The following is a 27,341-nucleotide window of genomic DNA, read 5'->3' on the forward strand; positions in this document are numbered from 1 at the left end:
CTAAGTCTCAGGTTAAAAACTGCTATTGAATAATTGGTCCTTTTTATCTGGCTTCTTTCACTTGGCATAATGTTTTCTTTTATATCATGATCTTCTACATGAATTGATTTTCAGATGTTGAACTACCCTTGCATTCCTGGGATAAATCCTACTTAAATTATGTGTATAATACATATAACTTTTTTGGATATAAAATATCCATAATATGTATATATTTATATTTATATCCATATAACATTTGTAATTTTTTATGTTGCCAGATTCAGTTTGCTAGTATTTTATTAAGCATTTTATATCTATATCAAAAAGGGATATTAATCTGTAGTTTTCTTGTGATTTATCTGGGCTTGATATCAGGATACTTCTGGCTTTATAGAATGACTTAAGAAGTACTCACCCCTTTTATAATTTTTCAAAGTGTTTCTGAAGGATTGATGTTCATTCTTCTTTAACCATATGACAGATTTACCAGCAAGGTGATCTGGTGCGGAGAGTCTTTGTGGGAAGTTTTTAATTAATTCAACCTCTCTACTTGTTACAGGTCTATTCATATTACTTATTTCTTATTTTTTTTAATTGAAATAAAGCTGACATATAACATTGTAGTAGTTTTAGGTGCAGAGTATAATGATTTGATATATGCAGATATTATGAAATGATCACCACAATAAATTTAGTTAATATCCATTAGAACACAGTTACAATTTTTTTTCTTGTGATGCAAACTTTTAAGATCTACTCTCTTACAAACTTTCACATACATAATACAATGTTGTTAACTAGTCACCATTGCTGTACATTACATCCCCAGAAAAAGATGGGACACTTCACAAATGCATGTCATCCTTGGTCTGGGGCCATGCTAATCTTCTCTGCAGTGTTCCAAATTTAGTGTATGTGCTGCCAACATGAGCACTGTCTATTTTCTCTTGAGTCAGTTTTGTAGTTTGTGTCTTTCTAAGGAATGTGTCCATTTCATATAGGTTATGTGACTTGTTTCATATAACTGTTCATATTATTCCCCATAATCTTTTTTATGCCTGTAAAATCACTAGGAAAATATCTCCCTCATTTGTGATTTTAGTAATTGTGTCCTCTTTCTTTTTTTCCCTGGTCAGTGTAGCTAAAGGATTGTCAGTTTTGCTTTCAAAGAACTAACTTTTGGTTTTGTTGATTTCATTTTTTTGTATTGCTTTTCTATTTACTATATCTTTTACTTCTGTCCTAATCTTTATTATTTATAATTTATATCCTTTATCAATATTCTTTATTTTGTTCTTTAAACATAATTTTTCTTAAAGTCTTTGAACATATTTAAAATATCTAATTTAAAGTCTTTTTTCTCTTTAGTAAGTCCAACATCTGGTTTTCTTCAGGGATAGTTTCTACCGATTGCTTTTTCCCTTGTGTAGGATAGGTATTTTTCTTGTTCCATGTACTTTTGCATATTTCTTGTTAAATGTCTTGTAATTTTCTGTTGCTAATGGATGCATTAAATAATACAATGTGGCAACTCTGGAAGTCAGACACTCCCATCTCCTCAGGGTTTACTGTTACTGCTCCTTGTCACAGCTCTTGTTTGTATGTTTCTTTATTGACTTTTGTTAACTAATTCTGTAAATTTTGCATTATCATGTGTGGCCACCTATGTTTCTGCTTGGTTAGTTTAGTATTCAACTAATAGCTGGACAAAGATTTCTTTACACTAAGGACCAGTAAGACTCCTGTGTTTGGATGTTTTGGATTTTGCTTGCATGTTGGAGCATGCCTTCAGCACTCAGCTAGGGAGTAGGCAGATCTGCCTTAAAGTTCACTTCCCATGGACATAGAGCCCCAAGGTCAACTGTAGGTCAGCTCTTTCCAGAACCTGAATAAAACCTGGGCATTTGTGCAGTCCTTTATAAGGGCACGCATTTCTATAGTCCCAGGAATACAATGGACCTCTTCAAAGCCCCTAGGACATCTCATTCCCTAGCTCTTCATTTTAATCTTTTTGATTTGCCTGTTGTTTGTCCCAGCTGTTATCTATTGCCTCAGGGAGCTGCAAAGTTCATTATCTTTAAAGGTTTCAAACCAGCACCCCTGGGGAAAAGACTTATTCTAGTGCGTAAATCCAGTCTGATAAAGATAGTCTTGTTAAATGGGACCTTCCAGGGAACTGTCAGACAGGTCAAATAATGAGAATTCTCTAGAAATGAGGTTTTGAAGGAGTTCCAATCTTATTCTGTCCCTCTGATGGCTGTTGAGCTGCTGGTTTGCACTGTGATTGTAGGTGATTGGTTTTCAAGGCTACTGTGGAACTATGGAGAGAGGGTTGGGGTTGCTGTAAGCTTTAGTTAATTTCCAAAGATATGAAAAAGTTGATTCCAACCATTTTTGTCAGATTTTTCACTCATTTTAAAGAGGGAGTTTTTGAAGTCCTTACTCTATACCGTTTTTGCTAACGTTACCCTGCACCATAAGTTTTAAAATTTCTTTTAAAAACCCTTTCAAATTCATTGTTAACCCTGCATTCATCTATTTATTTAGTAGGCCCTCAATCCCTTTTGAGTACCCACTATGTCAAGTCATGGTGTGAAATATCAGGGCTACGAAGATGATCAGTAAGGTGTGGTGCGTGCTCTCAAGGAAGTTCGTGAATGAAGTGTATTTTACTAACATGAAAACAGATTTGGAAGTATCCAGAAGATGTTAGGAAAGAAAAAGGAATATTTACATTGTTTCTTTGGAGATGTGTGCATGCTGATGGGCTCTGTAGGTTTTCTATGCTCAGAAACCTTTTCCTTGTTCTCATTCATGTTTTACTTAGCTTGAATGTCATTTCCTCAAGTTGGTCTTTTAGGCTTGCCCTTTCTGAAGTCACTTTCTCTTATTCGCTCTTAGTGATTCTCATCTCATCTATTTCCTTCATAAGAATGATTATTTTGTTTATTAGTCTGCATATCTATCTCCCTCCCTCCCTCCCTCCCTCCCTCCCTTCCTTCCTTCCTTCCTTCCTTCCTCTCTCTCTTTTTCATCAGAACATAGTCCCTCTAACAACAGGAACAATGTTTATGTCTTGGACTCTATAGTCTCCCCAGCTGCCTAGAACCAAAATTACTCAACAAATATTTTATGAATAAATTTATTGAAGAGATATAAGAATATATTTTAACAGATGAATGTCTTCATTTAACTTTCATTGGCAGCTTTATCAACCATCCCAGTAGACAGTTTATATGAAATGAGTATTTTATGTAAAGAAATGTTTGATAAGTTTCTGCACTTGATTTTTGAGTTAGGAGAATGCTAGTCTCAGCTAATATCTGATCAGTACTTTGAAACATGGAGTAGTCTCAGGTTCAAGAATCCATAAGAACGGTAATAATGCTAACATTTCTCTAGGGTTTTGAACTCTGCCTTATCTTCTTACCTATGATTTTATTTTATCCATTGATCATGGGTGAAATATGCATTATCAGATTGTTAAGAATCTGATAAAGAATATTTTGTTTTGTTACTGAGTTTTTGGACATTCTTGGAAATTAGTCATTTGTTTTAAATTTTAATTTGTAGATCACCAGATATTATGTCAGTTGCCTGTCATAACCTCAAAAACACAGTCCAAATACAGGGGTCAGAATGCCTGGGTTCAAATCCAATTTTATATACTTACTACTGGTTAATTTCTTACTCAAGTTACTAAGTTCTTTAAGCCTGTTTCTTCTTTAGGCAAATGGCAAAGTAAGAGTGCCCATCTGATGGAGTGATTAGGAGTATATGGTAAATATAAAGCAGACAACACAATGTCTATCAAACTATAATCATTTTATGAATCTTATGCATGACCAAAAGTGATATAACCTGTATCAGTTGTATAAAATTTTACAATCTTGTCACATCATGATATTAGTGACTATTATGACCTTTTAATAGTTTTCTACTTTTTTTTTCTACTTTTAAATATTATCATTTAAATAGAATAAATTATCATTTATTCTACTATTAAATATTATCATTTCTTTCTAAAGTATCATAGTTTTCTTGAATGTTTACAGAAATAATTGAATTATTTTGTATCCATTTGCAATCCCTTTAAAGGGACTGAATGCAGCAGATATATATCATGAAGATATTTCTGTCTGATACTATCCTGGGGGTAGAAACAATGGCAACAATAATGGCTAACACTCAGCATTTAGTAAGTACCAGGCCCAGTTTCAATTGCTTTCCTTTTTTTTTTTTATTTAAAAATTTTCTTTAATATTTTTTACTTATTTTCATGACAGAGAGAGAGAGACAAAGAGAGAAGGAGAGTGAGAATGAGTGGAGGGGGGGGCAGAGAGAGAGGGGAACAGAGGATCCAAAGAGGGCTCTGTGCTGACAGCAGCAACCCCAGTGGGGGGCTCGAACTCACAAACAATGAAATGATGACCTCAGCTAAAGTCGGACCATTAATTGACTGAGCCACCCTGGTGCCCCCCCAAGTGCTTTTTCTTATTGAGTCACTTACTCCTTGAATCGCCCCTCCTAAATATTATTATCTATCCCCATTTTAAACATGGGGAAAATGATGTACCAAGTAGATAGCTTACCCAAGATGACACAGCTGATAAATGATAAAACTCCAATTTGAACCAGTGTTGGTCTGGCTCAGGAGTTGATAATGCAAACTACCAAATCTCCTTATTTCAAAATTTTACTCAGAATGTCTGAATTAACATGCTGAGGTCCAATTTCTAGCTTAATTGCATTCCAAGTCACTTCTATATTACTCTTTCCAAAACACTCCTCTAATTATGTGACATGTGTATTCAGACAATATCCCTGGAGTAATGTTCATACTCTTGAGCCTGAAGCCATAGCCTGATGATCTGAGTCCACTTTTGCAGGTAGGGTAACAATCTAATTAAGGTGGCCCTTTGAATAGCCTCTAAAACTCTATTCATTTTCTTTCTGTTGTGTCATTTAGTATAACTATAACACTAAATGTGATTTAACTTTGATACTGTTACAAGACTTCATACCTAGGTAAACTTTTAGATTAGTAAAACTATTTTCTAAACTATGTACCTCAATCTTGGGTCAGAAAATATGATTACCATATTTATAGCCAAGCTGATTTCTAAAACAAGTATAGTATAACTGCCAGGACAATGTAATTTACCCTCCAAAAAATAATGGCAGCTGATAAGAAACACCATAAAAGATAGCTGATTTGTGGTTTATGTGTAGAATCATCTTTACTTGCTTTGTACCTGTGCCGCCTTCTGACCACGGCCACCTAGGCATGTGGGTCCCTAATTAATGACCTTTAAGACTTTGTTCCGTGAATCACCAATCCCTCGGTAGGTTTCGCTTCTCAACTGGCTCTTTCCCCTAGATCTGTCAGATCCAGGTACTCTGTGCTCAGCAACATCAAGTGGCTTCACATCTCACTCACGATAAAATCTAAAGCCTTCACGTGGCCCTAGAGGCTTCTTGTCATCTCACGATCTTCTCTGTAACCTCTGCCTCTTACCAATTTCACCCCAGCCACATCTATTCATTCATTCAACAAATAATTATTGAGTTCCTATTATGTGCTAAGAACTATTTGAGGAGTTTGGAAGGCACAAGAAAAATACTACTTTCCCTTTGGTGCTTACATTCTGGTAGGGATGATAGGCAATTAATGATAAATGTAACACATAAGTAAACTCCAAAATATTAGGTGGTGATGAATGCTATGTAGAAAGAAATCAGAGCACGGTAGGAGGCATCCGGCAGTAGCATTCAGTAGTTGGATCAGAGTGGGCCTTATGGCAGGGGAGATTAGGACAAGGATTTGAGAGAGATTAGGAGTTAGACAAGCATGAACAAATGTATGCCCAGTCCTTCCTTGTTTCTATCCCCACAAGAACCTGGCACAGTCCTGGCTTCCAGACTTCCATATTCACCTAATCTTTTGCACCCAATGGATATTTCATTTTTTTTCTTTCATAGTTTATTGTCAAGTTGGATTCCATATAACACCCAGTACTCATCCCCACAAGTGCCCTCCTCCATGCCCATCTCCCCCCTTCCCCTCTCCCCCCCCCCCATCAGCCCTGAGCTTGTTCTCAGTATTCAAGAGTCTCTCATGGTTTGCCTCCCTCCCTCTCCCCAACTATTTTTCCCTTTCTCCTCCCTCATGGTCCTCTGTTAAGTTTCTCCTAATCCTCCTGTAAGTGGAAGCATATGGTATCTGTCCTTCTCTGCCTGACTTCTTTCGCTCAGCATAACACCCTCAAGTTCCATCCACGTTGCTACACATGGCCAGATTTCATTTTTTCTCATTGCCATGTAGTATTCAATTATATAGATAAACCGTATCTTCTTGATCCATTTGTCAGTTGACAGACACTTAGGCTCTTTCCATGTTTTGTCTATTGTTGAGAATGCTGCTATGTACATAGGGGTACATGTGCTCCCATGCACCAGCACTTCTGTATCCCTTGGATAAATTCCTAGTAGTATTATTGGTGGGTCATAGGGGAGTTCTACTGTTAATTTTTTGAGGAACCTCCACACAGTTTTGCAGAATGGCTGTACTTGTTTACATTCCCACCAACAGTGTAGGAGGGTGCCCATTTCTCCACATCCTCGCCAGCATCTGTAGTTTCCTGATTTGTTCATTTTAGCTACTCTGACCAGTGTGAGGTGATATCTCAGTGTGGTTTTGATTTGTATTTCCCTGATGACAAGTGACACAGAGCATCGTTTCATGTGTTTGTTGGCCATCTGGATGTCCTCTTTGGAGAAGTGTCTGTACATGTTTTCTGCCCATTTCTTCACTGGATTATTTGTTTTTCTGGTGTGGAGTTTGGTGAGTTCCTTATAGATTTTGGATACTAGCCCTCTATCTGATATGTCATTTGCAACTATCTTTTCTCATTCCGTTGGTTGCCTATTAGTTTTATTGATTGTTTTCCTTGCCGTGAAGAAGCTTTTTACCTTGATGAGGTCCCAATAGTTCAGTTTTGCTCTTGATTCCCTTGCTTTTGGGGATGTGTCAAGTTAGAAGTTCCTGCAGTTGATGTAAAGGAGGTGGTTTCCTGCTTTCTCCTCCAGGGTTTTGATGGTTTCCTGTCTCACATTCAGGACCTTTATCCATTTTGAGTTTATTTTTGTGTATGGTGTGAGGACAGTGATCTAGTTTCATTCTTCTGCATGTTGCTGCCCAGTTCTCCCAGCACCATCTGTTAATGAGGCTCTCTTTTTTCCATTGCATATTCTTTCCCACTTTGTCAAAGATTAATTGGCCATACATTTGTGGGTCCAATTCCGAGTTCTCTATTCTGTTCCATTGGTCTCTGTGTCTGTTTTTGTGCCAATACCATAGTGTCTTGATGATTACAGCTTTGTAGTAGAGGCTAAAGTCTGGGATGGTGATGCCTTCCATTTCAGTTTTCGTCTTCAGTATTACTTTGGCTATTCAGGGCCTTTTGTGGTTCCATACAAATTTTAGGATAGTTTATTCTAGTTTTGAGAAGAATGCTAGTGCAAGTTTGATTGGGATCACATTGAATGTGTAGATTGCTTTAGGTAGTAATGACATTTTAACAATATTTATTCTTCCGATCCATGAGCATGGAGTGTTTTTGCGTTTCTTTGTGTCTTCTTCAATTTCCTTCATAAGTTTTCTATAGTTTTCATCATACAGACCTCCTGTATCTTTGGTGAGGTTTATCCCTAGGTATTTTATGGCTTTTGTGCAATTGTGAATGGGATCAGTTTCTTGATTTCTCGTTCTGTTGGTTCATTATTGGTGTATAAAAATGCAACCGATTTCTGTATGTTGATTTTATACCCTGCAGCTTTGCTGAATTCATGGATTAGTTCTAGTAGACTTCTGATGGAGTCTGTCGGGTTTTCTATGTAGAGTTTCATGTCGTCTGCGAAAAGTGAAAGTTTGACTTCTTCTTTGCCAATTCTGATGCCTTTTATTTCCTTTGTTGTCTGATGGCTGATGCTAGGACTTCCAGCACTATGTTAAACAGCAGTGGTGAGAGTGGACATCCCTGTCATGTTCCTGATCTCAGGGGGAAAGCTCTCAGGTTTTTCCCGTTGAGGATGATGTTAGCTGAAGGCTTCTCATAGATGGCTTTTATGATGTTAAGTAAGTTCCTTCTATCCAGACTTTCTCGAGGATCTTTTCTTTTGTTAATGTGATGTATCACATTGATTTGTGAATATTGAACCACCCCTGTAACCCCGGAATGAATCCCACTTGATCATGGTGGATAATTCTTTTTATGTGCTGTTGAAATCGATTTGCAAGTATCTTGTTGAGGATTTTTGCATCTGTATTCATCAAGGATATTGGCCTGTAGTTCTCTTTTTTTGCTGGGTCTCTGTCTGGCTTGGGAATCAAAGTGATGCTGGCTTCGTAGAATGAGTCCAGAAGTTTTCCTTCCATTTCTGTTTTTTTGGAATAGCTTGAGGAGAATGGGTATTAATTCTGATTTAAATGTCTGTTAGAATTACCCAGGGAAGCCATCTGGCCCACGGCTCTTATTTGTTGGGAGAGTTTTCATAACTGATTCTATTTCTTCACTAGTTATGGGTCTGTTCAGATTTTCTGTCTCTTCCCATCGGAATTTTGGTAGTGTGTATGTGTTTAGGAATTTGTCCATTTCTTCTAAGTTGTCCAGTTTGTTGACATACAATTTTTCATAGTATTCCCTGATGATTGCTTGTATTTCTGAGGAATTGGTCCTCATAAATCCATTTTCATTCATGATTTTGTCTATTTGGGTGCTTTCTCTTTTCTTTCTGAGAAGCCTGGCTAGAGGTTTGTCAATTTTGTTTAGTTTTTCAAAAACCAACTCTTGGTTTCATTGATCTGTTCAACTGTTTTTCCCAATGGATATTTCAGATGTAAAAAGTTCACTGCAAATTGACTGCAGCAGAAAATCCGAATAAATGTGTCTTCTCGTTCTCATCTGAGCCCCTCTTACGAAGATCACACCTTTTCCCGTTCTATGGCTCCATTCACTTTCCCAGTAGCTGGACTTTGTAATTTCTACTTTCCCCCCACATTAGTCACTCTGGTTACTCCATCTATGATTTACCAGCGAGGTTTCTTTGAGGCAGCAGCAGAACCTAACTATAGCTGATTTAGTGAAAACCCAATGTATTAAAAGTTTATTAGTTCACAGAGCTTCTAGGAGAGCTGGAAGACCAGGCTTGGGGGATCTGCAGCCTGAAATAATGCTCTGAGTCAGGCTACCGACCTGGTGTGGCAAGTACAGCACTGTCACTAATGACAGGCACGTTGTGGTCACTGGCACAGGATGCTGATGACGCTGTGTCCTCGGGAACTGCAAAATTACAGGTGCTGCCAGAGAAAACTAACTTCCTTCCTTCCTTCCTTCCTTCCTTCCTTCCTTCCTTCGTCCCCCCCCTCCCTCCCTCCCTCCTTTCCTCCCTCCCTTCCTTCCTCCCTCCCCCCCTCCTTTCCTTTCTCCCTTCCTTTCTTCCTTTAAAGAAAAGGCACAAATGAGCGAGGAGCAGAGAGAGAGAGGGAGAGAGAGGAAGAGAGAAGCGGGGCATGAGCTCACCTGAAGTAGGGCTAGAGCTCACAAACCATGAGATTATGGCCTAAGCCGAAGTCAGAGGCTTAACCAACTAAGCCACCCAGCTTCTCCTCAGTGTCCACTCAATTATATCACTGACTCTTGATGCAAAATCTGGGTTGGTAAATCTGTCTGGCAAAAAAGTCTTATTTTCATGGTAACATCCTAGCTTCCAGGGAGACAAGGAAAGCAAGACTCTGGCATTTTCTGGCTCTGTGATGGTAGGCAAGTTTCTGTTGAAATGTAGGGTTCAGATAGTGCATAGCAAAAACTATCACATATCAGTGTGTGTATGTAAGTGATAGAATATATATCTTTCCATGTATATGTGAGTATAGGAAATAAGCATATTTATATTACTCCATAAATATATTTTTGTAAATATAAATACATTTTGTAAATATAACTATGTATGTTTATATCTATATATTTGTGTACATACACACATAACATCCCTTACCTGTTCCCAGGTGAAGTGACCCCTTGCTAACAAGAGTCCATGAAAGCAAAGCACAATTAAATGTTGTTACTTTTCTCATGACGCTTTGTACTTGTATGAACTGTGAATTTTAAAAAACAGGACCATAATTGACTGATGCACCTATGTGCTGACCAAAGCCAAAAGCTCATCTCTTTTTTTTTATTAGAAATATTTTTTAGTTTGGGGCGCCTGGGTGGCTTAGTTGGTTAAGCGTCCGACTTTTGCTTAGGTCATGATCTCACGGTTCATGAGTTCGAGCCCCGCGTCGGGCTCTGTGCTGACTGCCAGCTCAGAGCCTGGAGCCTGTTTCAGTCTGTGACTACCTCTCTCTCTGACCCTCCCCTGCTCACGCTGTCTCTCTCTCTGTCTCCTAGAAATAAATAAAACATTAAAAAAAAAAAGACATTTTTTTAGTTTGCTTATTTATCGAGAGAGAGAAATATTTATATATATAAAAAGAGAGAGAGAGAGCGAGCAGGGTAGGGACAAAGAAAGGGAGAGAGAATCCCAAGCAGCCTCCACACCGTCAGTGCAGAGTCTGATGCTGGGCTCAAACTCATGAACCGTGAGATAGTGACCTGAGCCGAGATCAAGAGTCAGACACTTAACTGAGCCACCCAGGCGCCCCTAATCTTGTGTTTCTAAAAATTCACCCACTTGTAGTTCAACTAAAAGTTTGTTTTGTGTGTTTTGATAAAGAAAAAGAAGTGTTTTTTTTTTTTTTTTTTGGTCTGAATCTCTTCCTCTTCCTAAAGGATTTTATCTATTCTCAGTATAATGAACATTGCTGTTTGTCCTCATAGAACTATTCTGAGAAGAACATTAAGATATTCATATTTTTACTTTAACATTAAACTATATTTTATGCCATATTTGATTTTATTAAAGTATTTACATTTTAATTTGTATAAGTGTCATTCCATTAACCCACCATTAAGGTTTACTTTTCTTTTTTATTTTAGTTAAAATGTAGAAATACATATTTCGGCTTCTTGCATTTTTAGCTTCGTTGTGCTTTGTATTTTCAAGATACCTACTAAAGGGCTACTGTATCACAAAAGATTAACTAACACGGCATAAATACTCACATTTATGAGCAACCGACCAAAAGCAAGCTCAGGCACTAACATTTGGGTCCTGTTTAGACTATTACAAAGCAGTTTTCTTTTCTAATTCTGGACTCGCACTATGAGTGTCTGCCCACCAGGAGACAGTCATTCTATCTTAAAAACAAAACACATAAAAATGCAGTTGAAATCTTTAGCTGATTATATTGGCCCTTCTACCTGTTCTTTTTTTTTTTTAATTTTTAATGTTTATTCATGTTTGAGAGAGAGAGAGAGAGAGAGAGAGACCAAAAGTGCAAGTGGGGGAGGGACAGAGAGAGGGGGAGACACAGAATCTGAAGCAGGCTCCAGGCTGTGAGCTGTCAGCACAGAGTCGAATGCGGGACTCAAACCCACAAACCATGAGATCATGACCTGCACAAAAAGTCCAACACTTAACCGACTGAGTCAGGCACTTAACCACCTGAGCCACCCAGATGCCCCATCTACCTATTCTTTTCAATGTAAGGGAGCATTAACACACTTTTTTCCCCCCACTCAGTTTTACTGTGTATTTATTTAAAGGAAAAATTAATAAAATTTTTATGTTAATATACAAGGAACCAGATTAGTAGTAGAAATGCACCTACAAAGAAATGATCCCTGTCTTACATAAAGTTATTATTTGTGCATCGTAAAAGATACATTACCGGATTTTCACTGGATTTGAGTCAGGCACTTGACTTATGAGTTTCATTCTGGTCAGTCACTAGTAGTGTGACTTTGGATACAAGAGAAAATTTACTCAGAGGCAACCAGTAATGTTTTTTGGTTGTCTTAGCAGCCGTCCTGACTGGGGATGCATGGTCACTGACACTCTCCAACCAGCCAGATGCTACAGTACATGGTGATGTTGACTCACGTGGCTACACTCACCATACACTGATCAGAAAAGGTTCTGTCTCTGCCCCTAATCATAAACAAGTATAAGTTAACAGTGTGATAAATGAAGTTCAGAACCTCTGGTGATGTTCTAGGCAAATTCCATATTGTTTGTATTATTATAATTTATTGGTTTTACTTCATTGCATTTAAACATTTTCATTTACTCTTAAAACCCCATCTATATGCTTCTTAGCGATATTATGATTTGTATACAACTCCCCTCCACTTGAGTGTGTCTCCATATTGTCTTGCCAACCAATAACAACATTCTCAGTGGACTCCGTCATGACATATTAAAGACTTATGTCCCTCCAGCTAACTGAAGAAGCTCACTCTCATTACCCTTCTGCAGCCTGCCAGGGCTTAGTGGGTGATAGCCAGAGTTGTGTCTGTGATAGATTCTTGGCCCTTTGTTGCCCAAAATATTGGGAAAAAAGATCAATTAGCAGAGCCAAAGGCACTTCAATGGAGTTAGGAGCAGGGGAAAGTTATTTTATTAAATTTTTTTTCTCCACTTCCACTGATTGCTTGACCATTTGTACTTAATACAGAGGTTTTGGAGGCTATAACTTATCGTATGGAAAATTTCTTGCATAGCCTTGTTTTCCTTTGCTAGTCCAACTTTTTAAATATTAGAAGGCCGGGCTCCATGCTCAGTGTAGAGCCTGCTTAAGATTCTCTCTCTCTCTCTCTCTCTCTCTCTCTCTCTCCTCCCCCTCTGTCCCTCTCCCTGCTCCTCTCAAAAATAAAAATACAATTTAAAAAACAGTGGGGCATGCGGGTGGCTCAGTTAGTTGAATGTCCAACTCTTGATTTTGGCCTGGCTTAGGTCATGACCCCAGGGTTGTGGGATTGAGCCCCACATTGGGCTCTCTGCTGAATGTAGAGCCCGCTTAAGATTCTCTCTCTCTGCCTTTCTCTCTCATTCTCTCTCTCTCTCTCTCTCTCTCTCTCTCTCTCTCTCTCTCTTTCCTGCTGTCCCTCTCCCCTGATCACATTCTCTCTCAAAAATTCTTAAAAGACATTAAATAAGTAAATACTGGAATGGACCCAGCAAACATTCAGTTATGCTGGAGTTACTCACAAACTACTTGTCATTCATCAACCTTGAAGAGCATACATAGATTACCTAAGAAAGTATTTATTAATGAAGGGGATTCCACCTGGAACTGTTCTAGTCCCCTCTGAATATATAATTTTGTTATCCTCTTTTCCCTTGACCTTTAAGAACACGATGGTGTCACTTTAGAACTCAAAACTTGTTACTTTCCAATCCACTACCTTAGCTGTAAAGGCCAGGGTGAAACTTGCACATAAGAGTTTTGGCCCATGAGAGATTTCCTGGGTGGCTACATTTCCTCCTGCATTCTCTGCCTCTAATACCTGATAGTGTGTCTTCTGATACTCTAAATCAGGAGGTTTTGTGTGAAGTCACTCTCTCTTTTATTGCCTAGCTTTGACAGGCTGAAAGAGAAAGCTATAGATTGTTTGATAGTCTGCTCAAAGTTACAAGCTTGGAGATAGGTCCTACTTGGGCACGTCTCATTTTATTAAGTCTTTCAATATCTCACTTGGTGGGCACTGTTCATCCGCTTTATTTATCCTCTGCATTTTTCATTCTGACAAAGTTCCTTTTATCCGTGTGTTCTGCTAGGGAATTATTCAGGCATTTGGATGATCTTTCTTCCCCTTTAGAAAACAGTGAGGTAAAGTCCTTAAGGTTGGGCTGACATCTCTCCAGAGAACACCATCTAAAAGTTCAGAATCATTATGTAGAGTTTATAAATAAAGGGCATTTCTAGGTCAAAATATATTTAACATTTTATAATCTACCTACTGTTGTCTTGTTTACTTAATCTCTCTCCCTTTTATTTATTTAATCAATTGAACTATGTCCTTTATTCCTTGAAAAAGACACTGTAATTATAAAGCAGGCTTCATTTTATATTCTAGTAAATAAGGAAACTGATAACCTCTTTTCAAAATATGAAAGACACATTACTGAAAATAATACAAAGTACTGTTTTTTCAGAGGATAGTCTTATATAGTTGACTTGGTATACTCATTTTTAAGCTTTTCTCAAAGTGATAGAATGTGATTTGGCATATTTTTATATCTGCATTTAATGAAAGAAAGGGTGGGGAGCATCAGTCCCTTAGTTATTAAACTCCTGATTTTCCATTCAATAATAATAACCTGTTCTAAGCAACATCGCATATGTTGGTATCATTCTCAATCCATTGTTATCACTGCCTCTTTTAAACATATGAAGTCTTTTTTTAAAAACTTAAAAAAAATTTTTTTTAACGTTTATTTATTTTTGAGAGACAGAGAAAGAGCAGGGAAGGGGCAGAGATAGAGAGAGAGAGAGAGAGAGAAAGAATCCGAAGCAGGCTCCAGACTCCGAGCTGTCAGCACAGAGCCCAACATGGGGTTCGAATCCACGAACCATGAGATCATGACCTGAGCCAATGTCAGTTGCTTACCGACTGAGCCACCCAGGCGCCCCTAAACATGCACAGTCTATGGTGATGGATGTTGAACTGAAGTCACTGAGCAGAGGCTACTTCCAAAACGTTATTGCTTATAGTATTTCAGTAGATGTCAAGCAGAGTACTATGCACTGGTTATTGATCCCAGAGGAGGACTCTAGATGCTTATGCCCATTGCAGCTTGGCATCAGAGTCTTTAGGAAAGGCACAAAGCAGTGAAGTACTAGATGGAGCACACTCTCCTTAACTAAAGAAGAGACACAGCAGTGGGTCTCTCCCTAGCTTACCCCTCATGTGCCTCAGTGGATGGAACTGGTGCCCTCTCCCCTTGGAAGACAGATAAAACAGTGGAGTGGCCAGATGTCATATGGTGCACATGCTTTAAGCAGAGACAAAGGAACATTGACTGAACCTGCAACAAGGAAGAATATTCCCACACAAGGTGATAAAACCAGCACAGGCTGGATGGGCTCTTTATTTCTTAGTAAGGAGTGTCCCAGGCCCAACACCCATTCTTACACAACTGAGTTGGAATCCAAAGATGGGGCACATGAGACTGGCTTCCCCAATGACAGGAACATGCCTCTCTGATAACAAAATGTTATCCTAAATCCTTCAGATGCCAAAAAGTCATGTCTACCACTAGAAAAGTCACAAGAACCACACCTAGAAGGTCTGAAATGACTGAGGGGTTTGGAAGAAGCTGGTGGCTAGAAGGGCTGAGTGAAGCCATGGTTTGACAGCCTCCAGGGATGACACCAAAGCCCCAAGTGCCCACATTCACAGAGTCTGTGGGCAACCTCTCAGCTTTCTTCTTTGCTTTCCCATCTGTGTCCACTTTTCCCATCTGTATCCACTGCCAGTGCCTTAAACTGATTTTTTTTAAAGCTTACTATTCATTTTATATCTGTCCTTCCTGTTCATTTAACTGCTATTTGTCTTGCATAAAGAAATTAGTTTAGACACGACCTATATAGAGGAATTACAACATTTTATAAAAATATAGCTTTAAACAACACAACCTAAACAAAGAAAAAAAGCACACATGTTCCTGAGCAGAAAGGCTTAATATCATGAAAATGCCAACCCTTTTCAAGTTAATATATACCTAATCAATTTTAATGAGAATTCCAAGGGATTTGGAGCAGGGTAACTAAATGACTTAAATGTTTTTTGAAGAACAAGCGTAAATAAAAATAAAAATTACTGGAAATATAAATTAGTAAGGCTAGATTTGTCCTACCACATACTAACAACTTGCTTATAAAGCTGCTGTAACGAACGAGAACACAGTTGATACAAGAAATACAATTGATTGAAACAATCCTTATTCGTTTGCCTTTTGCCAACAAAAAAGCAAATTCACAGTCTTTTCTTTCAAGACTAAAAAAATACATGAAAAGGGTCATTTTAAAAATTCCGTTTCATGTTCTTGAAGTAAAGGTTTTTAAAGTATCCACATTTGCAATGAATTAATATTCTAGAAACCTACAGTTCTTGGAGAAACTATACCTATAAAGAATTTATGGAAAACAGCAGTGAACTAAAAGACTTAACTTTGTAGGCTACCATCCACTTCATCATCTTTCATCTACTATCACCTCACTCTTGAATTTTCTGTAAATTTAAGATCTTTCTCACAGAGTTTTGTCTCACAGAACATGTACAATCAGGCACACGTGTAATAATGTCCATGGACAATCATGATGTTAATATTTTGTAAGGAAAAAAGACCCAAAGACTATATCTCTTTTCTTTATTAAAGAAATATTGGAGAGATAATGCAGAATACTTATTTTTTAAATCAAGTTTTTGAAGGATCTCAACACAATAAGCTTATAGTTCGCTTAATATGTTACTGCAAGCTTTGTATTTTCAAAAAGGGTAGAGATATCTTACTTAACTTCTGCATATATTTTCTCACCTCCGGAGCGTCCCTCCTTCTTAAAGCCCATTCTTCATATTCCAGGGGCTTCTGTGAGATACCTGAACGAGGCACCAGGATATAACTCACTTCCAGGGATCTCTTTCTTCTACTCTTTTCTTCTACTCTTAACCCATTATCTTTTACTGCTTTTTTGCTTCCTGTGTGTGTGTGTCCCTGTGTGTGCCCTTGTGTGTGTGAGGAAAATCACATTTACTTCCTAATTATTTTAGGTGCCCAGTAAGCTCCCATTCTATATCTTCAGGCGCCATAAATCCAGAGTCACCCCCTACTGTATGGACAAGGATCTGATCCTTCTCCAAGAGGAAGGAGAAAGAGACAAGAAGATAGGAAAAGAAAAGGGGAGGGGGAAGGACTAGAGAGACTGAAAGATTGTCATCCATGGTGCGATGGGTTCTTAAAGAGCCCAGCCCTCTGACACAAGGGAACCCCTGCTTTATTCCCCAGGTCCCCATGCCTAGTGACCTCTCTCCATCACCCTCTCCCTTCTGAAAAGTAAAACAAACTTTCTCTTTCTCAACATCCTCTTTTGAATCTCCTTTATTCCTTTCACATCTGCTCTAGAAATTCATTTAGACTTGTTTTTTTTTCCTGTATAAAGACATTTGGCTGCGGTGTGCTCTGTGTCACACTGATATCAGTGGGGCCCAGTCTTGTGGCTCAGACAACCTGAGAAGGTCCAGCCCCCAAAAGTAATCCACCGCATTAGGCAAAAGCTGGGCCTTGCTGTGCGGAATAATGAAGTACCTCATAATTTGCACCTTGCTCAAACAACTTCACTCTGCAAACCTTCTTCACTCATTAATTCTTTCATCATTTCTTCTTTCTATCCTTGATACTCTTTGTTTCTCAGTTCTAGTCTACTCCTGTTCTAGGCCTTTCTCTCTCTCACTGTCTCTCAGTCGTCAGGAGTAGAGGGAGGTGCATATTTGGAGAAGGGAAGTCATTGGAATCTTTACCCAGAACTGAAAATTAACTTTCCCTTCCAATATTCAAAGATGAGTTTCACAATATTTCTTTTTAAATGTAAAAGGATAATTGTAGAAAGGGATTGCTTTCCCCATTGGGAGATAGGCCAACAAACAAATCTTCATCTCACCAAACATTTCCAGAAATCTGTACTAGCATATTCTTACCATTGATAATTGTTATAGGGTCATCTGACATATAAAACCTGCTATGAATAATAGTAACTATTTCAGGACATTTTATCCACTTACTCTATTTGAGATGTGCTAACACTTCAGTGAATATAGGCTTCTCCTGGGAAGAAAATAACAATTTTGTAAATATAAGAAAATATTTCTGGAATAAATTAGAGGTGTAATTTTTAAAAATTGAGTTTTTGAACACTGTTTTATCCTATTGAAGTTTTTAAAATTCCTGAAATGAAGGCATGGATCAGTAAGATAGTTTTCCCCTGCTTTGGAGTATTGTAAATTATTGATTAGTTCTCTTTTGCTCTGTCTCTGTTCTCTAAAAACTAATTTTTTTTCAGGAGCTTATCTAGAAGTCCCTGGTTGAGAAAACTCATTGCCTATCCTTATTTTTTATCAGACATCGATGTCATTGCTTTATTATTTTTGAGTAGAAGTTTTTGTAATGCTGTACTTTTTTCAATGCTGTTAAATAATTTCCCTGAATAAGTCTAAAGTAAACAGTAGCTTCTATTACTTAGTTTCTGTTTTTAAGCAAATTATTTTGAAGTTTGGGAAGCAAATTTCTTGACCAGATTTTGGTAGGAATCATTGCTCAAGGTTATTAGATCGGTTTCTCTATTTTGCAGCCTTGACCTCATGTATTTTTATCCCAGCTCGATCCTCCTTCATGTGTATTGTGACCTTTTGCACACACCTTAGCTCCAAATATTTTAAACAAGCTGCTCTATGAATATGAAAAGACATTTGTGAAGGATCTTCTAGCATAGAAAAGCAAACAGAACTAAGAATTCATGCTTTCAAAAGTAAAGAAAGAAGTGGTGGGATGCATAGGGATGCACTCTTTAAATTGCAATGGAAGCTTATGTTTGCTTCTTGTCATCTTCCCATGTGTCCCTGGGCAGTAAATACACCTGCTTTTCATTATGGAGAAGCACGGAGCCTCCTCAGTCTTCAACCCCACTTTGCAATCCCACCGTCTGAACCAGACTCCTCAGAATTATGTCTCAGAAGGTCTGAATGACTTAGCACAGGCCTACGGTTCCCCTTCTTTTCTATAGAAACAGATTATTTCCTCCAAGTTGTTAGTTAAATCTTTAGGTAATATTATTCCTGAGCTACAGACACAGAGGGTTTATATTTTCTGTACTGATTTATTTACTATTTTGGGGTGTGTGTACACGTGCATGTGTGCATGCATGTGTGCGTGTGAGTTTAAGTAAGAAGGGGCTTGGAATATTAAGGAACAAAGGAGCCACATCTCAAAGAACAATTTACCTTCATGATTCTATTTGAGTCATGTTCTTTTTTATAAGCCCAGGAAATCATGGTTTTATGATTAATTTTGGAATTTAAGTTGCTTTTCTTTCTGCCTCAGTGAGTCCGACTCATCCCTCCAGGCTTAGCTGAAACTCAGCCATAGGAAGGAGGGGATGAACACCCTTGCCACTTGAGTCCTCTCTTGGGAAGTTGATATTATAGACATTTATATACAAAGAATACTTTGTGTCCCTGTGTCCAAAATCCGTTAGGGAGACTAGTGACTGTGTCTTTCTCATTCATTCCTTCTCTTTCTCCTCTTGGGGGAAGCGGTGGGTCAAGGTAAGCAAGAACAAGGGCTTTCAGGGTGGGTATCTGTTTGAAGGGAGCTCTGACACATTCAAGCTTCTCTCCAGGGGCGCATATCTCTGAGGCTTGATAGCTGGCAGGTAGTTATGAGGAATAAATGAAGTGGTCCAAAGTATTTGTGACATTAGACGATCAGTAAATTAGTGTTATTCTCTTCCTATCTCTCAACAGCCACTAAGCTTGGCCTGGCACAGAACAGATATGAAGCAAATTTATCTTGAGTGAATTAATGGCTAAAGTAATGGAATTCTAATCTGTGAACGTACTTAACAGATATGATTCACTATATAATAACATGCTTGCCATTATGCCTGTGGAATCCCAAAACCATATATATTTTAGAAATGGTTTACCATTTCTGAATGCAAAATAATCCTTTCTTTTATTTGGTTTCAAATGTCCTAAGATGGGGTTTGAACTTTATTGCATTTGTGCCAAGACTTAAACAGATGGTTTCTGAATTTTACCCCAAATCACCCATAGCTTCTTCTCTGGTTGTCTTCCATACTGGTCCCAGTCCCCATTAGGCTCTAGCTCTTTTGATAATTACCTTGGCATTCTTCCAATGGAGCCTTCTATTTTTAAAGGCAAAATGCTGGAAGAACAAACCACAGATGTGCATTGAAATATGCACAGTATGGGTACAGAGCTATTTCTAAGAGTTATAATAAGAAAAGTCTTTAACCTAAAGATATTGTTTGAAAACTTAGCATATTTCCTTTTCTTTTCCCTTGTCTAGTCCCAGAATACTACCTTGTTTGTCCCAGCATCACACTGGGATTTGAGAAACTAAACTTATTTAATCAAAATATCTGTTTTCCAAGAGTACTCTACATTTATCATACATTTTTGTTTAAAAAGTTATTAAAGAAGACAATATCAGTAATACATACAAACCTTATATAACACTTCATGAAAGGGACAGTCTCCTTTTGGAGAACTGCAAAATGGGCTGGAAGGCAGGAAGGTTTTATAGGATAAAAAATAAAGAACAAGGAAGAGACAATAGAAAATATTGGTTGGAGCCACATGGCCAACTTTTTTGGGGTGAAAAGAAACAAGGAAATAATAAGTACAGAGCCCAGACCTGGCTTGGTATTTGGGGATTGGCAGACTGAGTATCCTGTGTTTCTGGTCTAGTGGAGCATTTACAGGGACTTGAAAGTTATCTAAGTTATTGATGTAGCCCTCTGAGCAGAAGTGTCTCCATCTTGGGCCTAGAAAGTTCTTTCAACAGCTTATATATCCATTAGATTTTAAGTATTTTGAACTCAAAACAAACTTTTGTTTCTGTGTTATATAAGACATTTTGTACACTTTATTTTTTTTAATGTTTAAAAACATTTTTAGGGGTGCCTGTGTGGCTCAGTCGGTTAAGCGTCTGACTTCGGCTCAGGTCATGATCTCATGGTTCATGGGTTTGAGCTCCGCATCAGGCTCTGTGCTGACAGCCTGCTCAGAGCCTGGAGCCTGTTTCAGATTCTGTGTCTCCCTCTCTCTGACCCTCCCCTGCTCATGCTGTCTCTCTCTCTCTCTCAGAAATAAACAAAAAAACATAAAAAAATCTTTTTTTTAATGTTTATTTTTGAGAGGGAGAGAGACAAAGAGCATGAGCAGGGGAGGGGCAGAGAGAGAGGGCAAGAGAGAATCCCAAGCAGGCTCTGTGCTGTCAACATGGAGCCCAACACAGGAACTAGATCCCACGAATCATGAGGTCATGACCTGAGTTGAGATCAAGAGTCGGATGTTCAACTGACTGAGCCACTCAGGGGCCCTATTTTTGCACTTTATAGGTCACTTAGTTTACTAAGGTTACTTAATTTAAAAGTTTTTATTTATTTGTTATTTTATTTTTACTTAAAATTGTTTTAATTTTTTAAATAAAAATATTTTTTTTTGACTGAGCACTGTCAGCACATAGCTCAATGTGGAGCTTCAACTCACAAACTGTGAGATCATGACCTGAGCTGAAATCATGATTCAGATACTTACCCAACTGAGCCACCCAGGCTCCTCTTATTATTGTTATTTTAAAGACGCTCAGAAACTTCACTGTTCTTGAGTCCAAACATTTTAGGGCCAGAATTATGCCTGTCTTGTTTTAGGTGGGTCACTTTGGAGTCACGCATATCTGATTTTAAATACAAATCCTGGCCCTTGGTAGTCATCTATCCTGAATCAGGTACAAAAACATTTTCTTTTTTGTATCCTGTAGCTGCAGTAATATAAAGTACAAATAAAAGGGAGAGGAGCTTGTTTTTCCAATGTAGATTCTCTAAATGGATTTTAAAGAGAAAACACATTTTTTTAGAAAAAAAAGAACAAGATTTAAAATCTGAATTGTAGGTCACTGCTGATTTATTTGTAACATCCATTTGCCAAGGGCCATCCTGGCTTTCAAGATAAAAGTGAAATTGCTCAGAGCCCCATCCTGGTGTTCTAGGAATCCTTGGAGGGAGGAATGGAGGAGGTAGCAAGAGGTGGAGCCTTGTGTATCTTATAGTTTTCTCTTGACTCATGGTTCTTGCATTTGGTGATTTGTCAGTTTCCATTCTCTCTTCCCTTCTGTGTGTTTTGCCTCTTTCTGGCATTGCATTGCCTCACTGGACATCACCCAGATCTCTATTTCCCTAAGTGTAAACTTAAGGTTATTTCTTAGCAAACTTTGCAAAATATTAAAAATATGGAACAAGGAAAGAGAAAATTATGTTGCAGCCAGAAACAACTTAAAATTGAGTATTTGACATGAAGTTGAATATTCTATTCTTAAAAATCTGCTATTACCCTAAAGAATTTTCCTGGGCCTCCTATTAGGTAAGCAGTCGCCTGCCATGTAGCTGGGTCCTTTCTGTTGTCTCAGATCTCCAGACTTGTCTTACTTACCTTGAAAATTCCAGCATTTCCGGTCCCTTCTTCCTGTGCAGAGCCACAGACTCACCCTTCGTTTTACCAAGGACATTCAAGCTTTGTACCACAGAGCTTCATCTTTTAATGCATGCCATTAGTCGGTGGTTTAGTTTTCTTTCCTTCTTTCTTCCTTTTCTTTTTTCCTCCTTCTTCCCTCCTTTTCTCCCTTCCTTCCTTCCTTCCTTCCTTCCTTCTTTTCTTTTCTCAGATACACTTTAAAAGAATTTCGGATCCCCTCACACATTTTTTATATTGATGTGTAAAATGTATTATCCTGCATTTCAGTATTTTCAAAAGATACCATTCCCGGTATATCACCTACATGCTTTTAGTCTGTTTAAAATATTTAAGTATCAAAAGTTACAGATTTAGTTCATTCAGTTATGGAAAATGGCTGCCTTATAACCTAATTCTAAAAGCCAGTTCTTATTATCAGACTAGTCACCAATCCAACTTGTTTTCTAATGGGAAAGATCTGTCTTATTTTTTGTCAGTTCAATTCAAATAAATATGTCAATGTATGTTACTCTGATGCTCATCTCACTTTGAATTTTAATTTTAAGATAGACACATGGACAACCATGAAAACAACTATATAGTTTGTGCACAAGGGCTAGGGGACAAATGGAATGAAATAAGACCTATCTTTGGACACGTGGGTGACTCATTTGGTTAAGTGTCTGACTTCAGCTCAGGTCATGATCTTGCGGTTCACGAGTTCAAGCCCTGCGTGCAGCTCTGTGCTGACAGCTAGCTCAGAGTCGGGAGCCTGTTTCAGATTCTGTGTCTCCCTCTCTCTCTGCCGCTCCCCTCTACATACTCTTGTCTCTCCCTCTCTCAAAAATAAATAAATTTTAAAAAAAGAAAGAAAGAAAGAAGACCTGTCTGCTTTTAATATTTCTTTTCTGTGTCTGCTCTACTTTGCTTTCAAGGGCTCCTTCATTAGTTACAGTGTGTTCTGTACTTGCCCTTTTATTTGGCACTCAAGAGATTTTTATACTGTAGGGGAAATGTACCAGTGTGAATATCAAGATGACCAAGAGGCAAACTTTTATAGAGTGAGGAAAAGTTGATTGTATTAGGAGATAGGGAAAGAGAACTGAACCCCAGCATTTTCTTAGCTAGACCCATTTCAGAAGAAAATAAATATGGAAGTACCAGAAAATTGGTTTCCTTAACATTATTGTGTCCATCTGCCCTCTTTATGAATGTGTTTAAACAAAAACATTTCTTTTCCAAAGAGATTATATTTTCCATGCAAAAAAGCCACATATTCCGGGATTATTCAGATGCTATGCTAGCCATTGTCCACTTGACTTGGTTATGTAAAAGATCTGTGTAATAAAGACCACACAGGATTCATGGTGCCTATAAAATTCAAATGCTGGAATAAAATCTGGACTTTTGAGCAGTAGGAGGTACAGGGAGGAACAAACCAGGAGCTTGCTCCCTTGATGCCTTTTAGTCAGAAATTAACAAGCTTTTTCTGTATAATACCATAGAGTAAATTGTTTTAGGCTTTATGGAACATAAGGTCTCTGTCACCACTATTTAACTCTGCTGTTGTGGTGCGGAAACATCCCTAGGCAATATATAAACAAACGAGTTTTGCTGTGTTCCAATAAAACTTTATTTGCAAAAACAGATGGTAAGCTGGATTTAGCCTGCTGGCCATAGTTTGCCAACCCATGCCCTTGACTGTGGCCTTACGTAAGGGAGAAGAAGAACAGGACCCTAATATATAGCTACATGTAAGCTCAAGTCAGCGACCTCCAGAAGACACTTTGGCAGTATGATTCTGATGCAGATGGCACCTTTGTTGCTGTAAAAATATCATTTTGAGCCAGTTCTGAAATCCTAGCCAGTTAAAAGTTCAATCAGAGTTAGTGATCATACTATTTAGTTTTAAGGTTCATAATAAGAAAGAAAACACCTTTGGTATCTTGTACTTTCATGTGAATAAAAGCTAGTAACGTCGGTGTTGATACAGTTGACCGTTGAACAACACTAGCCTGAACTGTACATGAAATTTTTAAACAAATACATAGGACAGTATTGATATAGATATTGAGGGACAGACGACTCATTTTTTAAAAATAATGTAATTTTACGGTATTGTATTCAGTACAGTATTGTAAATTATTTTTGCTTCCCTATGACTTTCTTACTAGCATTCTCTTTTCTCTAGTTAACTTTATTCTAAGGATATAGTATGTTATATATATCATAAAATATGTGCTAGTCAACTGTTTCTGTTATCAGTAAGGCTTCTGGTCAAAACTAGGCTATTAGTAGTTAAATTGTTGGCAAGTCAAAAGTTATAGGTGGATTCTTGATGGGGGTTGGGGGGGTAGTTCAAGGGTCAACAACAAGTATCCTCTCAGAACTTGTGATTTAAATCTTATTTTTTATCCATTTAGTATGTTTCCCTCCATTGCCTTGAAGAGAGAATTTAAAAACTGGTAATAGAAACTGTTTTCAACCCAGATTATTTAAGAACATTCAAGTATTTCTTCTACTTCTTTCAATCTAGCACAGTGGTTCTTAGAATATGTTTGTTGGGCCAGCAGACATCAATAGCACCTGAGAATTTGCCAGAAATGCAAATGCTTGGGCCCTACTTCAGACTTACTGAATCAGAAACTTTGAGGGTAGGGCCTTGTGATCTGTGTTCTAACAAGCCCCCAGGTAATACTGAGGCATCTTTAATGTTTGAGAACCTCTGGTCCAGCATACACTAAGGTTTCAGTTCATTCTTTTTTTTAATGTTTGTTTATTTTTGAAAGAGCGATACAGAGGGAGAGCAGGGGAGGGGCTGAGAGAGAGGAGGAGAGAATCCCAAGCAAACTCTACACTGTCAGCACAGAGCCCCATGCAGGGCTCGAACACACGAACTGTGAGATCATGGCCTAGACCATAACCAAGAGTTGGACGCTCAACTGACTGAGCCACTGGGCACCCCAGGAGATTCTTATTTATTTAAAGATTTTCACATCCTCTCTCAGGAATGTCTCTCAAATTTGACTTCTCTGCATCTCTCCCATTGTTGTTACACAGACCAAAAGCTTCCCTTCCACTATTTTAGACATTTATCCACTTATTCATTTAATAAAAATGTATCAAGTGCCTACCATGTTCCAGACAGGGTACTAACTACTCAGGATATCTCAAAAAATAGAAAGCACAAGATTGTGAGAAACATGGAATCACACCCTATGTAGGGAAGCCCAACAATTAACAATAAGCCGAATTATTTCCTATGTTATCAGGGACTTTAAAGGAAATAAAATGGCATGACAGTGATTAGGGAGACATTAGCTGGTAAGGGAAGTGCTTCCTGAGAACGTATTTTAGCAGAGGTCTAAAGGATAAGAAGCCGGTTTTTCAAATAGTTGGAATAAAGCAGAAGAAATAATAATGCTGGGTAACATTTACTGAGTTTTTGCCACACGCCAGCCATAGTTGTAAGAGCTTTCCACATATTAACTCTTTTAATCCTCACAACATTACAGGGCAGATGCTTCCATTATTCCTATTTTGTCGGCGAGCAAACTGAGGCACAAAGAGGTTGGAATATTTATAAAGGTTATACAGCCCCTAGGAGTCCGTGTGAGATGAGATTAGAGGGGGTCTTATTTGCCAAAGTAAGAACTTTGGCTTTAATTCTAAATAGCACTGAAGCCTTTAATGGGATCTGCACAGGGTACTGACTTGGTTGGATTTACAAGGGATTGTAGCTGAGCCCCGTGGGAGGAGGGAGCATAATGGCGGCTATCACCAGGGGCCCGCTGAGAAATGATGGTGGTTTGGACAAGAGTATTAGCTATGGAGATGGAGTTACGTGAATGAAAATAGGATCTGTTTTGTGAGCAGAAACAACAGGTTTTGGTGATTAATTAAATAGGAGCAAAGGGAAAGGAATGAATCATGGATGACTCCTAGGCATTGGACTTGAGCAATTGGACAGATTTTGTTACCATTTTCAGTGATGGCAAGACCAAGAGAGGAAAGGCTTTATGCTTTGAGATGCCTTTTTTTTTTTTAGTTGTTTGAGAAAGAGAGAGAGTACACATGTGTGTGCTAGTGGGGGGAGGGGGAGGGGAAGGCAGAGAGAGAGGGAGACAGATGATCTGAAGTGGGCTCTGAGTTGACAGCAGAGAGCCCAGTACAGGGCTCAAACTAACGAACCGTGATATCATGACCTGAGCTAAAGTCGGATGCTTAACCAACTGAGCCACTAAGGTGCCCCTCAAGGTGCCTTTTAGACATGCGAGCAGTGCTATCAAGAAGCCCAAGAAGCCAGTTGGATAAAAAGAAGATGGAGCTCAGGAAGGTGATCAAAGGCAGAAAGATAAATTTCTTGGTGTCACCAGCCCATTGGTGTTATTTTGTAGAAGAGTATTTGTTTGAATCCCACAGAGAAAGAATCTAGTTAGAGAAGAGAGGAAGACCCAGAACTGAACCCTGGACACTCCTGGGGCACATCAGAGGTTGACTAAAGGAGCCATCTGTCACTCGCTCTGGCTTCAGCTGGTGTGGGCAGCCTGGGACTGCAGTGAGGACCCGTGATCTTGTCACTTCCTACACTGAACCCTATTCCAGCCAGCTGAATTCCTATTATGTGAACATGCCCTTTACGTTGGTGTATCTAATCCTTTGTTCTGATTTTACCTCTTCTGAGAAGCTTCTCTGACATCTCCCTCACACCTGCCCTTCCACACCTACCCCAGTGTGGTCACTGTCACCACTGTGCCCCATAGCATATTACACACTTGAATTTGGTGACACTTACCACATGTTAACTACTTTTAGTTCTATGCCTTCTCTATCTGACTACGTATGAACTCCTTAAGAGCCAAGGCTCGGGGATAGCTGGTTCAGTTGAGTGTACAACTTCAGCTGAGGTCATGGTCTTGCAGTTCATGGGTTCTAGCCCGCGTCAGGCTCTGTGCTAACAAACAGCTCAGAGCCTGTTTCAGATTCTGTATCTCCCTCTCTCCCTGCCCCCCGTTCCCTGCTCATGATCTGCCTCTCTCTGTCTCTCAAAAATAAATAAATAAATAAAAATTAAAAAAAGAAAGAGCTAAGGCTCTTCCATTCATCTCAGCATGTAGACATTACCAAGAGGTTCTCAGTAAATGTCTGTTGGGTGAATGATTG

General features: G+C 38.5%; 1 protein-coding gene and 1 non-coding gene across 2 annotated transcripts in view; one reads left to right on the forward strand and one right to left on the reverse strand.

Moving 5' to 3' along the window:
• Window positions 1-27,341, forward strand: part of LOC120231229 (24-hydroxycholesterol 7-alpha-hydroxylase) — a 94,603-nt gene that overhangs the window by 31,463 nt on the left and 35,799 nt on the right. The window lies entirely within an intron of this gene.
• LOC120231263 lies at window positions 812-916 on the reverse strand. Its single transcript, XR_005528293.1, has one exon. It is a non-coding gene; the product is annotated as a U6 spliceosomal RNA (small nuclear RNA).

This window comes from Hyaena hyaena, unplaced genomic scaffold (genome assembly GCF_003009895.1).
Source record: "Hyaena hyaena isolate Hyena2069 unplaced genomic scaffold, ASM300989v1 scaffold_55, whole genome shotgun sequence".
Classification (NCBI taxonomy): domain Eukaryota; kingdom Metazoa; phylum Chordata; class Mammalia; order Carnivora; family Hyaenidae; genus Hyaena; species Hyaena hyaena.